Source organism: Sceloporus occidentalis, unplaced genomic scaffold (assembly GCF_023333645.1).
Source record: "Sceloporus occidentalis isolate IW3139 unplaced genomic scaffold, rSceOcc1.0.p SCAF_57, whole genome shotgun sequence".
Taxonomy (NCBI): Eukaryota; Metazoa; Chordata; class Lepidosauria; order Squamata; family Phrynosomatidae; genus Sceloporus; species Sceloporus occidentalis.
Window position 1 is genome coordinate 5,206,700 of NW_028317037.1, and position 12,464 is coordinate 5,219,163.

Here is a 12,464-nt window from a genome sequence, read left to right on the forward strand (position 1 = left end):
GATTAAGACTGGCCCATTGCAACATCAAGGTGATGCTCCTTGCCTGAAGGAATGAGACTGGCCCATTGTGACTTCTATGATCTTAGAATCATAGAGTTGGAAGACACCACTGGGGCCATCCAGTCCACCCCCTGCCATGCAGGAACTCTCAATCAAAGCTTCCCCGACACATGGCCATCCAGCATCTGTGTAGACCTCTAAGGAAAGAGACTCCACTGCACTCTGAGGAAGGAGTCTGTTCCACTGTCGAACGACGAACTGTCAGTGAGATCCTCCTAATGTTGAGGCAGAATCTCTTTTCCTGGAGCTTGCATCCATTGTTCAGGGCCCTGTTCTCTGGAGCAGCAGAAAACAAGCTTGCTCCCTCCTCAATATGACATCCCTTCAAGTATTTAAACAGGGATATCATGTCACCTCTTAGCCTTCTTTTCTCCAGGCTAAACATCCCCAGTTCCCTAAGGCGTTCCTCATAGAGCATTGTTTCCAGACCCTTCACTATTTTAGTCGTCCTCTTTGGACATGCTCCAATTTCTCAACATCCTTTTAAAATTGTGGTGCCCAGAATTGGACACAGTATTCCAGGTGGGGCCTGACTAGAGTAGAATAGAGTGGCACTGTTACTTCCCTTGATCTAGACACTATATTTCTATTGATGCAGCCTAAAATTGCATTGGCCTTTTTATTTGCCGCATCGCACTGTTGACTCATGTTCAACTTGTGGTCTACTTGGACTCCTAGATCCATTTCACACATAGCCAGGTCTCCCCCATCCTATATCTGTGCATTTCATTTTTCCACCCTAAGCAGTACCTTAAATGTCTCTGTGTCGAATTTCATTTTGTTAGCTTGGGCCCAGCTTTCTTGTCTGTTCAGGTCATTTTGAATTTTGATCCTGTCCTCTGGGGTATTAGCTACTCTTCCTAATTTGGTTTCATCTGCAAATTTGATAAGTATGCCCCCAATTCTGTCATCCAAGGCATTGATAAAGATGTTGAATAGCACTGGGCCCTGGACAGAGCCCCACTGGACACCCCACTGGTCACTTCTCTCCAGGATGAAAAGGAGCCACTGTTGAATATCCTTTGGGTTTGGCCAGTCAACCAATTACAAATCCATGTAACAGTTGCCTTGTCTAGCTTGTTTCATATTTTTGTTTTATATACTGTTTAATTTGGCTAACTGCTATTAAGGGGCATTGCTATGAGATTCTATGATATGGGGTGCACTATAAACCTTTTAATAAATGAACAGGTATTGCAATCCTATATATACATATTATCAGACATAACTCCAGAGAGTGTTAGCCTTTTGGATGCCAGAAGGTTCCTCTCATTCTTCAAGAAGTAACTCCTCAGCTGCCTTCTAGAAGATAAAGCAAAAAGGCTTCCAAAAGAACTGAAGCCTTGGGCAAGTCACACTTTCTCAGCCTCAGAGGATGGCCATGGGAAACCCACTCTGAAGGAACCTGCCAAGAAAACCCCTTCAGAGACTCCCATAAGGTCACCATAAGACCTGGAAACAACTGGAAGGCAGACACCAAGAACAACATTGGGAAATAGGTGCAAGCCTTGCCTTGGGAAAGTGTAATGACTGGGCTCCAGTCAATGGAGGTCTTCTTCAGGCAGAAAAGGGAGGTTTATGCAAATGCAGAATGACATCACTGCTAAGGAAGGCTCTCTTGACCAATCAGAGAGCAAGATAAAGGTTCTTCTGGAAGCTTCCATGAGAAGGATATATAAGGCCTGAGAGACCAAGAGACAGTTGGGGGAATTGTGTCGGTTGGAGATCGAGAGACAGAATTAAAGAGAGGTTCTTGGAAGTTAGTCTCAGAATTGGAGGCTTAGGTTTATTTGTTTTGTAACAGAAATGTCAGGAAACTTAAATTTCTAGGATTGGCAGAGCAAAAGAATTGGCAAGAGGACCTAGTAATTGAAAATCCATAAGTTTATTTCCAATTGTCGACAAAGGAAAACAATGAACTCAGTGGAATTCAAGTTCCAAAAAGCTGAGGCCCCGAACAAGACAAAATGGCTCTTTTTATATTATTCAAGACAAAGAAGCTTCTTCAATACACCTGATAGGCTAATTACAATGTAAACATACAGAATTCTTATAATCAGAACAGAAATACATGCATACATTAAAACTTCATCATCACTCCTTGCCCCCTCCTTTAGTAATTCAGTAGTTTTCCTTCTAACCTTTCTTCTGAATGTCAACTATGTGTCCTTATCTCAGTAGTTTATGTTATGTCTTTTTACTGGTGCCAGCTTCCATCCAGGTCAAGATGCACTCATTATTCCTTTGCTCTAGTTTTTCTAAACTCCAAGCCTCTATTTTAAAAACTATCTCTCTGGCTGACAAAGGTGACTCCATCTTTCTATAGTTTTTTATTTCAACAAGGAATTTCCACCACATTCCCCCCTTTTGATGCTTCATCAATATTTTATATTGCATGATACTATCAACTATTAACTATGTTTATATGACACTCTAAACTCAGAACAAAACAAACCTGTCTAGCAGTTACCAAAATATTAATATTCTTACCATCAGCAGGCAATAACATCTTCCAGCCGGTCCAATTTCAGAAAGACAGTGTATAGCATTAGTCAAACACACATATTCTCATTGCTTTTAACCCTTTGACACTTTTGTTGTATCTGATTCTCTGGAGTTTACTCTTGACACCAAGCTAATCTTCTGATAGTGATGTATTGTATATTTGTTTCATGATTCAATAGGAAAACTCCACTATAAAGAATATTGTATCTGCTGTCAGAATCACATCTCATTGAGAAACTATAATTTTTAGCCTGATGTTACAGACTCTTGCCAAGCAACTGTTACTGTGCTTCTCTGGACTACTCTCATAACAGAATAGGAATGCCCAGGGTGCCACCATGTTTCAGATGTTCCTCCACTCCAGGGGCATCTTCCATCTCACGTTTCCTCAGGGAGATCACTATGGAATAGCTCTTGTTGTGTAATGCCATTTAATCAGAATAGATCTGGCCTTCACACTTTAAGACTATCTCCAGATGTATAAAGGTCTCCCTCCTTTCAAAGAGCGTCCTGAGAAAAAACTTACCATGCTTGACTTGAATTTCATGCCAATTCCACAGTTAACAATAGGAATCCTGACGACAAACACAATTATGTCTTTGATCATGGAGCTTGATGAGCTTATTTCTTCTTTTCAATAGGATTGCTTTATTAACTTTATTGTGAAAATCATATGTTATTGCTTATGTCAGGAACATATGTGCATGTATATGTAGGCTTATGTTTTGGGATGTGATTTGATTTGAGAATATGTATGATTGAACTTTATCACTTTTAGCATTAATCACTTATAAAAACCTCAGACAACAAACAGAAACATGAATAGAGAACACAAACAAGGAATATAGACAAGAAAAAGAGGCAATGTCTCTGAAAAAAATAATATTTTGATGGAGCTTCAGCTCAAACTTGATTGAAGTCCAAGGTGGTGCCCATTTCAGCTTCCGGGGTGTGAAAATGGGACATGCACCTGTATGTGTATTCTTATTATTATTTTTGTGCATCACTTATAACAGACATATAGGAAATCATAAAAGAGAAAAGGGGTGATAGAGAGCATTTGAAATCTTTCTTTCAGAGGAGCTGGCGTAGAGCACCTGAAGCCCTGGAAAGGTGCAGCTTAGCTTTTCTTGATTGATGGCGAAGTAGAGCCCACTCAGCTTCCGGTTGTAAGTGGGGCTTAAACTTCGTTCCTCTTGTCTGTGCCCCCCCTTTTCCCAGGCAAAGGAAAAGCAAACAACTGAAAAATACTAATTGACAAGTTATTAGAATGTTATGAATACATTAAAGGTATACTTTAGCCACATTTCATTAACTCCCCTCTTATAGGCTTTGCTAAGATATTTCTCTTCTAGAATTTATGTCTCACTGCTAACTCTAACTAACAACAGATCCCCTGGATCATTCTTGGGTCATTCTGAGCTCTTTATGCTTTAGGTTTTTATCTATGCCTGCGTCTTTGGAGCTTTTGAATGCTTTTTTTAAATACATATGTAACCTTAATTTTACAGACTGCATTTACATGTACATACTGAATATGAAACTTTAACTCTGACCCAATGTACTCACAGCTTTATCTCATTTGAATCCACAACAGTTTGAAAACAGAACAGGGAACAGGAAAAAGCAAAACTATGATAGAGTGACTTCTTTACTTTTTACTCAAGACTCAAAAAAATCAGTTCATGCTCTTTTTTTAGTCACTCCTCTCAGGCCAAAATGATATATTCTAGCTTGGAATTAGGATACAATTTCACACATAGTGACTTGAATTTAACTTGATTAATTTTGATTACGTCTGGCAGTGGAAACCAGAATTTGAATTTGTAAAGTGTTTCCAAATTTTCTCTTGCTACAATATAGTAGAATACCAATCTCTTTAATACTTTCATATCGTTCCTTATTCCATTCCAGAACCACATAATAATTCAACATAGGATCAACTGGCTCGCCATGTTATTTTTTCAAAATAACAAAAATTATAAATTTCAATGAGTGTGAATCAAATTGACAATCACTAATTAACCAGAATATAACAATTATATTCTGGATCTCTGGGTTCCAAAAATCACAAAAAGAAACTTCGAGTGCTTTCAAAAATACATTTAGATATTATAAAAAATAAAAATTCAAGCTAAAACAATATACAAAAACCTCTTGGATGGGCCATTCTCAAAACTTAAAAATATAAAAATAGTTCTCAGCGTCTGTTATAACAAGAAATCATTTCAAAAACTTTAGGCCAGAAATTTAAAACAAAAAAATAAAAACAATACCAATTAATCAGGAATCAAAACAAATCAAAATATTCAAGAGCAAAATTAAAAATTAAAACCAGGAACAAAAAAATGATTTAAAACAAGCCAATTTAACATGACATTGGCAAGACTTTGCAGGCATCTTTGAGCTCAAAAATACAAAAGCTATGGCCTCAAAAATTAGCAGTTGAAATAAGTTCAAAACAAGCGCACAATATTCAGAAAAAGCAAAAATTCAATAGGCCAAGGAATAGGCCAGGAAACTCATGGATCACAACTTAAAACTCAAAAAATAAAAATAAGCCAATTCTAACCAGGCAGCAGCAAAACTTTGCATGACCTCAGGCGAATGCTCATAATTGCAACAGCTGTTTCAGCCTAGCACAGCTGTAGCCTTACAAAACCAAAACATCCTAACTTTTCCCCAGGCTTCAAAAGAATTCAGGCCTAACACACTAATCTTATCAACTTTAATTGGAAAAATAATTTAGCTGGATTGCCAATCAGAAGATTGCAGGTTTATAATTTAAAACCCAAAAAGCACAATGGAGAATTCAAAAACAAAAAGTCACTTTGGTCTTCACTAAAAACAATTGCATTTAAAAAACATATATCAATTCCCAAAGGCACAACTTAAACTTCATTTTAAAAAACCCATGAGAGCATCTTGAGGCCAGAAAATAAAAACAAAATATTGAGCAAAAAGCTGCTTGCCTGTAAATTTAAAAATATCAAAAACAAGCTTGCATTCTCTGGTCAGATAGAATCCAGTCTGGCTGCTATTGATGTAATATGAACTCTCTCTACAAACACACACACTTCCCACTCAAGGAAAACAAACCAGCTTAATGCAATCTCTTTTAACAAGCATCTTCATAGATCACCCTTAACAAGACATTTACTATTTGTTCATCTAAGTCTAAAGCACAACATCTATTCTATGAACTTAAGAAAAAAATAAATCCTTTGCCTTTAAAAATAGTCTACAAAAATCTCAGCCAGAGGGGAAGAGAAAGAAAAAATTTAAAAACAAGCTTTGAACTTACAACAACTTACAACGCTGTGCTGCTCCATCTCCTTTAGCCACAGCCAGGAAAAAACCTCTCACAAACAGTGTAGCCAACAAGCCTCGAAGATAATTCCCCAAACGTTTGGCCAAAACTCACCAAATGCTTAACTTTCAAAATTACTATTAAAACCAATCACCAAAATCACACCAAAGGCTCTGAAAAGTACCCATTTTGTTGTGAAAGTCACCAGATTGGCAAAACGAAACTCCATTCCAGGTTTTCTTTCCAATATAGCTTCTACTATTGCTTTAGTTTTAGCCAAAGGAAAAGTTTTAAAATGCAAACCGTGGGCTTTCCCTAACCCCCCTTTCTCTCTCTAACTCCAGCCAGAACTCAAACCACTTGTCCATCTGCACCAAACCCATTTCTAAATCTTTCTCAGCCACTGAAACATACTCAAACCTTCTGCAACATTCTTGAGCCTTCAATTTCAATTCAAACCTTGTTTATACTTTCCTCTGTAAACATTTTCCAACCATTTTCCAAACCATTTTGCTTGCTAACTCGCTCCATAAGCTTTCTCCTTTCACACACCATCATTTTCACATCCTCATACCTTCAAACACTTTCTTTTATCTTTCTCACAATTTTCTCCACTCTTAGATAACTTCCAACCACAGTCCAGTTCACAAAATCAGGCCACAGCTGAAGCTTACTGGCTAAGCTTAAAACTCACTATTTTATTATTACTATGCCATAACAACAACACTATAAAGCACTTATTTCTGCCCATCTTCTTAAAACTTTCACTGACAAAAGAATTTACAATGTCTCTGGGAAGGCACAGGCTTAATATTCAATTTAGATATGCATTCAAATTTAGGGCAGAACTTTCCCAAAGGCACTGATCATTTAAAATCATGAAAACCTCAAGTTAAAACACCAATTTTCCAAAATTTATCTACAATATACACAAAGGCAATTTCCAATTTTATAATTTAAACAATTTCAATTTCCCCAAACAACAAGTTTCTATCTTGGGTTGCTCCTGGCCACTGTCTAACACACAAAGGCAATTCAAAACCCTCTTTTCTTGTCATGTGGGGGCCTTCTTCCCTGATTTGCACCTCTCTCCACAGAGTCTATCTCTATCTTTTCTATCTCTTCCACAATTTGGGCCAAATCAATCTGAACCTTAAACACAGCTTCTTTAATACTAGTTAATCTCTCATCCTTTTTAAACACCAATTCTCTGCAACTATTCAACCCAGGTGGGCTTTTTCCAACAGTCTTATACCAATAGAAAATATACAAATAATCATTGAGTAGCCCTCTTTCTGGCTCCAATGTTTTAGAATACAACTGCAAGACAATGTCAATATCTATACTACCCTCTCTCGGCCAATTTCGCAAAATCTGACTCCAAACATCTTTACACAAAAAGATTAATCGCTCCTTTTTCAAATGTTTCCCCATGCCTTTCCTAAAACATTCATCAAAATGACCAACCATGTAATCCAAAGGAGTTTTACCTCCCTCAGCCATCCTTAGACACAAAACAACAAAAGACCACAAGCACAATTTCAACAGGCGCAAACACTATAGTACACACTGGACAGATTGCAAAACCCACAAATCTCAGACACTACTCAACAGACAAATTCCACACGTTATATACCCACGTTTTACTCTTTACTGGAACTCAACAGTCTTTACTGGAGCCTCCACCACAACCAGACAGAATGAAACAAAATATCACAACCATAATTTATACTCACAATAGACCAATGCTCCAACTCTCCACCAGCACCTAACTTCTAGCTATTTAAAACAAAATACCACAGAAGGGAAATGTTTGCCACCACACAAAAGGTAAAACAATTTATTGGCACTTGGAGATCAGTAGATTAACTACCCCAGCACAACTGAGCAAGTGCCTTATACTTCCACACTGATCCTACACTTTGGCAATCAATACTTACACCACAATCTACCTCCTTTCAGTTCCCAGTTCCTTGCTTATGTTCCCTAGGGGCCCGGTTCCTGAGTTTTGGCAAGAAGGCTTCTCTGGGCAGAACCTTTGCTACTGGCTCAGCTAACACAGGGAGGGGGTCCTTTCTCCCACTCGCATCCAAAGATTTGGACCGGTCAACGAGGCTCCCTTTTTAGTGCACTTTTCCCTATATTTTATACTTTATCTGTTCCTGAAGAGATGATTTGTTCTTTTTCTATTTTTACTTTTCCCTTTCCTTTTCCCCCAGTGAATTTTCAAATTACTAAGTGGTCTCACATAGGCTAAACTCTGTTCCTACCACTGAGCCAATCCTTATGTTCAGCCCTTCCAATCAAAATGTTGGATGGCGCCAGGGCCTTCTCACAAGGGTCCGCTCAATGCCAAAAACACACAGAGCCTGCAGGAAGATCCACTCTTTGCCAATTCTTGCTTGCCTTTACTCCTGGCTGGCTCGCCAAATATGTAACAGAAATTTCAGGAAACTTAAATTTCTAGGATTGGCAGAGCAATAGGATTGGCAAGAGGACCTAGTAATTGAAAATCCATAAGTTTATTTTCAATTGTCGACAAAGGAAATAATGAACTCAGTGGAATTCAAGTTCCAAAAGCTGAGACCCCGAACAAGACAAAATGGCTCTTTTTATATTATTCAAGACAAAGAAGCTTCTTCTATACACCTGATTGGCTAATTACAATTTAAACATACAGAATTCTTACAATCAGAACAGAAATACATGCATACATTAAAACTGCATCATCACTCCTTACCCCCTCCTGTAGGAATTTAGTGGCTTTCCTCCTAACCTTGCTTCTGAATGTCAACTATGTGTCCTTATCTCAGTAGTTTATGTTATGTCTTTTTACTGGTGCCAGCTTCCATCCAGGTCAAGATGCACTCCTTATTCCTTTGCTCTAGTTTTTCTAAACTCCAAGCCTTTATTTCAAAAACCATCTCTCTGGCTGACAAAGGTGACTCCATCTTTCTATAGTTTTTTATTTCAACAAGGAATATTTCCACCACACTATGGGTCATTTTTGGCACCTGGGTTGTATCTCCATTGCCCAAACCTAGCACTTTGATACCATAAAACTTAAAGGACTCTGTCCCACAGAATCCTGGGATTTCATCTTTCAGGTACTTAGAATTATATAGCAACTCATGAAGGACTGCACTGGGGCTCTCTACCAAGCATCCAGTTCTAAGCACCCCATTCCCAGGTTTCTCTAGGGTGGATCCACAGCCCTTAACATGGCACCAAACCGGTACAATTGGATAATATGCATAGGACTTTGGTTGCCTACTTTCTGGTGTCCCTCCATCTCTCTTGTAGGGTTGTGAATTCAGGTCCTGAGGTTTGTGAGCTAAAGCCTAGGACCTGGGGCAGGGCCTCTAGCAATTTCATTCAGCCTAATGCATAAATTACAAACCACAGTCGCTCACAGTTTGTCATTCAAAACTACTCGATATACTTTCCTGTGTAGAAATGAAGAGAGAAATTTTTAAAGGTCTGTACCCAGATCAAGGGGAAATGAGAGAATTATTCTTTCTCACTTGCTTGGAGAGACAGGATAAAAAGCGTGAAGTCAAAGGCTTTCATGGCTGGCTTCCATAGCTTTTTGTGGGTTTTTTGGGCTATGTGGCCACGTTCTAGAAGAGTTTCTTCTGAAGTTTCACCAGCATCTGTGTCTGGCATCTTCAGAGATTCCAGCCACAGATGCTGAGGAAATGTCAGGAAGAAACTCTTCTAGAACATGGCCACATAGTCCCCAAAAATCCACAAACAACTAAGGATAAAAAGCATTTAATTTAGCCTCCTTCTTTCTAGCCAGATGGCGAATGCAGAGTATAGTAGTGAGGCCTTGTACCACCACAACTGAGAGAAAGCAAGAAACTAAACCAATCCATAGACCCCTGCAATTTTCCTAGTTGAAGAAACCAATGAACTAAGCCTCGCAAATTACAATAAGCTACTGCTCTCACATCTGATCTGGATGTTTGCACAGAGCCCTTTCCTCTTTCCTGGAATTGGGCTCCTTCCAAAATGGAGAAGAGGCAGCCTCATCTCCTGTCTGAAGATCATGCATGAAAACTGGAAGCTCCATGCTAGGCCCTGCTGTATCGTATCTTTACTGCCACGTGTAAAAAGGGCAAGGAAAAACACCTGTTACAGGAGAAGAAAGCAAATAAAACCTGATCCTTTCTGGTCCAGGTTTAGGTCCTGGGCAAAAGAAGGGAAACCAGGATTTGACTTGGGAGTTAGCGAATGTTGTGTGGCCTGCCCTGCCTGCCCTGGGGCCTCCCTGGGGACCAAATCCATCTCCCTTCTCTTCTCCCTCAGTCAGCATTCTTACAAAGGAACCAAATTTAGGGGTCTCCCAAAGGTATCTTGAGGCACCCACCTTTCCTTTCCTGGCAAGGAAACCCAGGAGCCCTTCTTCCTAAGCAGCCAATGACCAAAGCCACCAGCCTTCTAGAACCCTATTCAGGCTCCAAGCCAACCACTAAGAATGGTCCAAGTTCAGGGCTGCTTTAACTGTCTGGCTGAATGCTAGGGAATTCTGGGAAGTGTAGTTTTGTGAGATATTTAGTCTTCTCTGTCAGACAACTCAGATGCCATAATAAACTAAAATTCCCAGGATTCCCGAGCACTGAACTAGGGCGGTTAAAGTTGTTTATTTCTGCAAACTGGGTTATTTCTGCAATGTGTTTATGACCTCTGTTACTATTTGAGCATCCACAAGGCTCTGTGGGTTTGAAGGGAAGATTCAACATCATCATCATTATCATCATCATAATTTCTGCAGTGTTTTTGAACCAGATCTGAGAGAGCCCTGCAGCCTGGATCTGCCCAAATGCCAAATATTGCCCTCTCAGCAAAGCCTGGAGATATTAACCTTTAAGGACCAGAGCTCCTCAAAGGCTGACTTTCCCAATCTCTCCTGAGAGACCCTCCTGGACCTAGAGCAGCATCAAAGAAAGGGGTCCCATTGAATGGGGGGGCCCATGTCTTTCTGAGTCTGTGGGTCCAGAAGAAGAGGACTGTTTTCCAGGACCCTCTTCCTAACCTCACAAGGCAGCTCTTAGCATTTGCCCAACACTGTTCTTGAACATGCAAAGATCAGGCAAGCAAGATCTGCTTTGCTGTTTGCAAAAAAAAGATGGAAAAACAATGGGCCCTTGGTATCTTTTGGGATTTGGTTTGGATAGCAAAATCCATGGGTGCGCAAGTCCCATTATATAAAATGGGTGACCTTGGGTATGTCACACTCTCTCAGCCTCAGAGGAAGACCAATGGCTAGTTAGAAGGCATACAACACACACACACACACACACACACACACACACCCCTACATGATGGAAATGGCATTCATTCTGGGCCATGAAACCCACTGCAGGGGAACCTTGGGGAGCAGACACTCTCTCAGCCTCAGAGGAAGACAAAGGGCAAAATGGAAGGCAAACCTGAAGGCAAGGAAACCCTGGGAATAGGGTCACTAGACACGAGTTCAAGACACACAGCACACCCCCAGCCCCCAAGGCACACTCTCTCAGCCTCAAAGGATGGCAATGGCAAACCCCCTTCGACTAAACCTACAAAGAGACTCCTGTGACAGTTTTGCCTTAGGATGCTCAGGAAGGAATTGAAGGCACACAATTCTCCCCCAAAGTCTGGGAGGAAAAGGAGGAGGAAAGCTTAGTGGAAGGGCCTGAGGAAGAGGAGGAGGAGGAACAGGAGGAGGAGGAGGGCTTAGAGGAAGGGCTGGAGGAGGAGGAAGGCTTAGAGGAAGAGGATGAGGATGAGGAAGAGGAGGAGGAGGAGGAGAAAGAGGAAGGGCTTATAGGAAGGGCCTGAGGAAGAGGAGGAGGAAGGCTTAGAAGAAGGACCTGAGGAAGAGGAGGAAGAGGAAGGGCTTATAGGAAGGGCCTGAGGAAGAGGAGGAGGAAGGCTTAGAAGAAGGACCTGAGGAGGAGGAGAAAGAGGAAGGGCTTACAGGAAGGGCCTGAGGAAGAGGAGGAGGAAGGCTTAGAAGAAGGACCTGAGGAGGAGGAGGAAGAGGAAGGGCTTATAGGAAGGGCCTGAGGAGGAGGAGGAGGAAGAGAAAGGCTTAGAGGAAGAGCGTAAGGCGGAGGAGGAGGAGCAGAGACCTCTGGAGGATTCTGCAGAGGAAGAAGAAGGGGAAGAAGAAGGGGCTCCTGAGCATACGCAGAGGCCTCTGGGGGAGAAGCCACCGGGAGAAAAATCTCTGGTTGTAACTTGTTATTACTATTAGTAGTAGTAGCATTAGTATTATTAAATTTTATTTATTTATAAAGACATGGAAAGACGTATTTATAAAGAGTATCTCAGTGAGTCTCTATATTATAACATCAGGAAAGATTTTGGGTGTTGTTAAGGCTTGGAAATGCTATTTGGGATCCCTTCTGACTTTGGAGCCCTTTCATCCTCCATTTTGGGTTCAATGAAGGCCTCAAACTGCCAACTGCCAAGGGCTGAGAGGCGGCCATTTTGTATTCTGGCAGCCATTTTGTGTTCCAGCGACCATGTTCTGCTGCTTGTGACTGTGGGGAATAATGTTCCAGAACCTTCTCTGAGGCCTCCTCAGTTGAACAGAGGC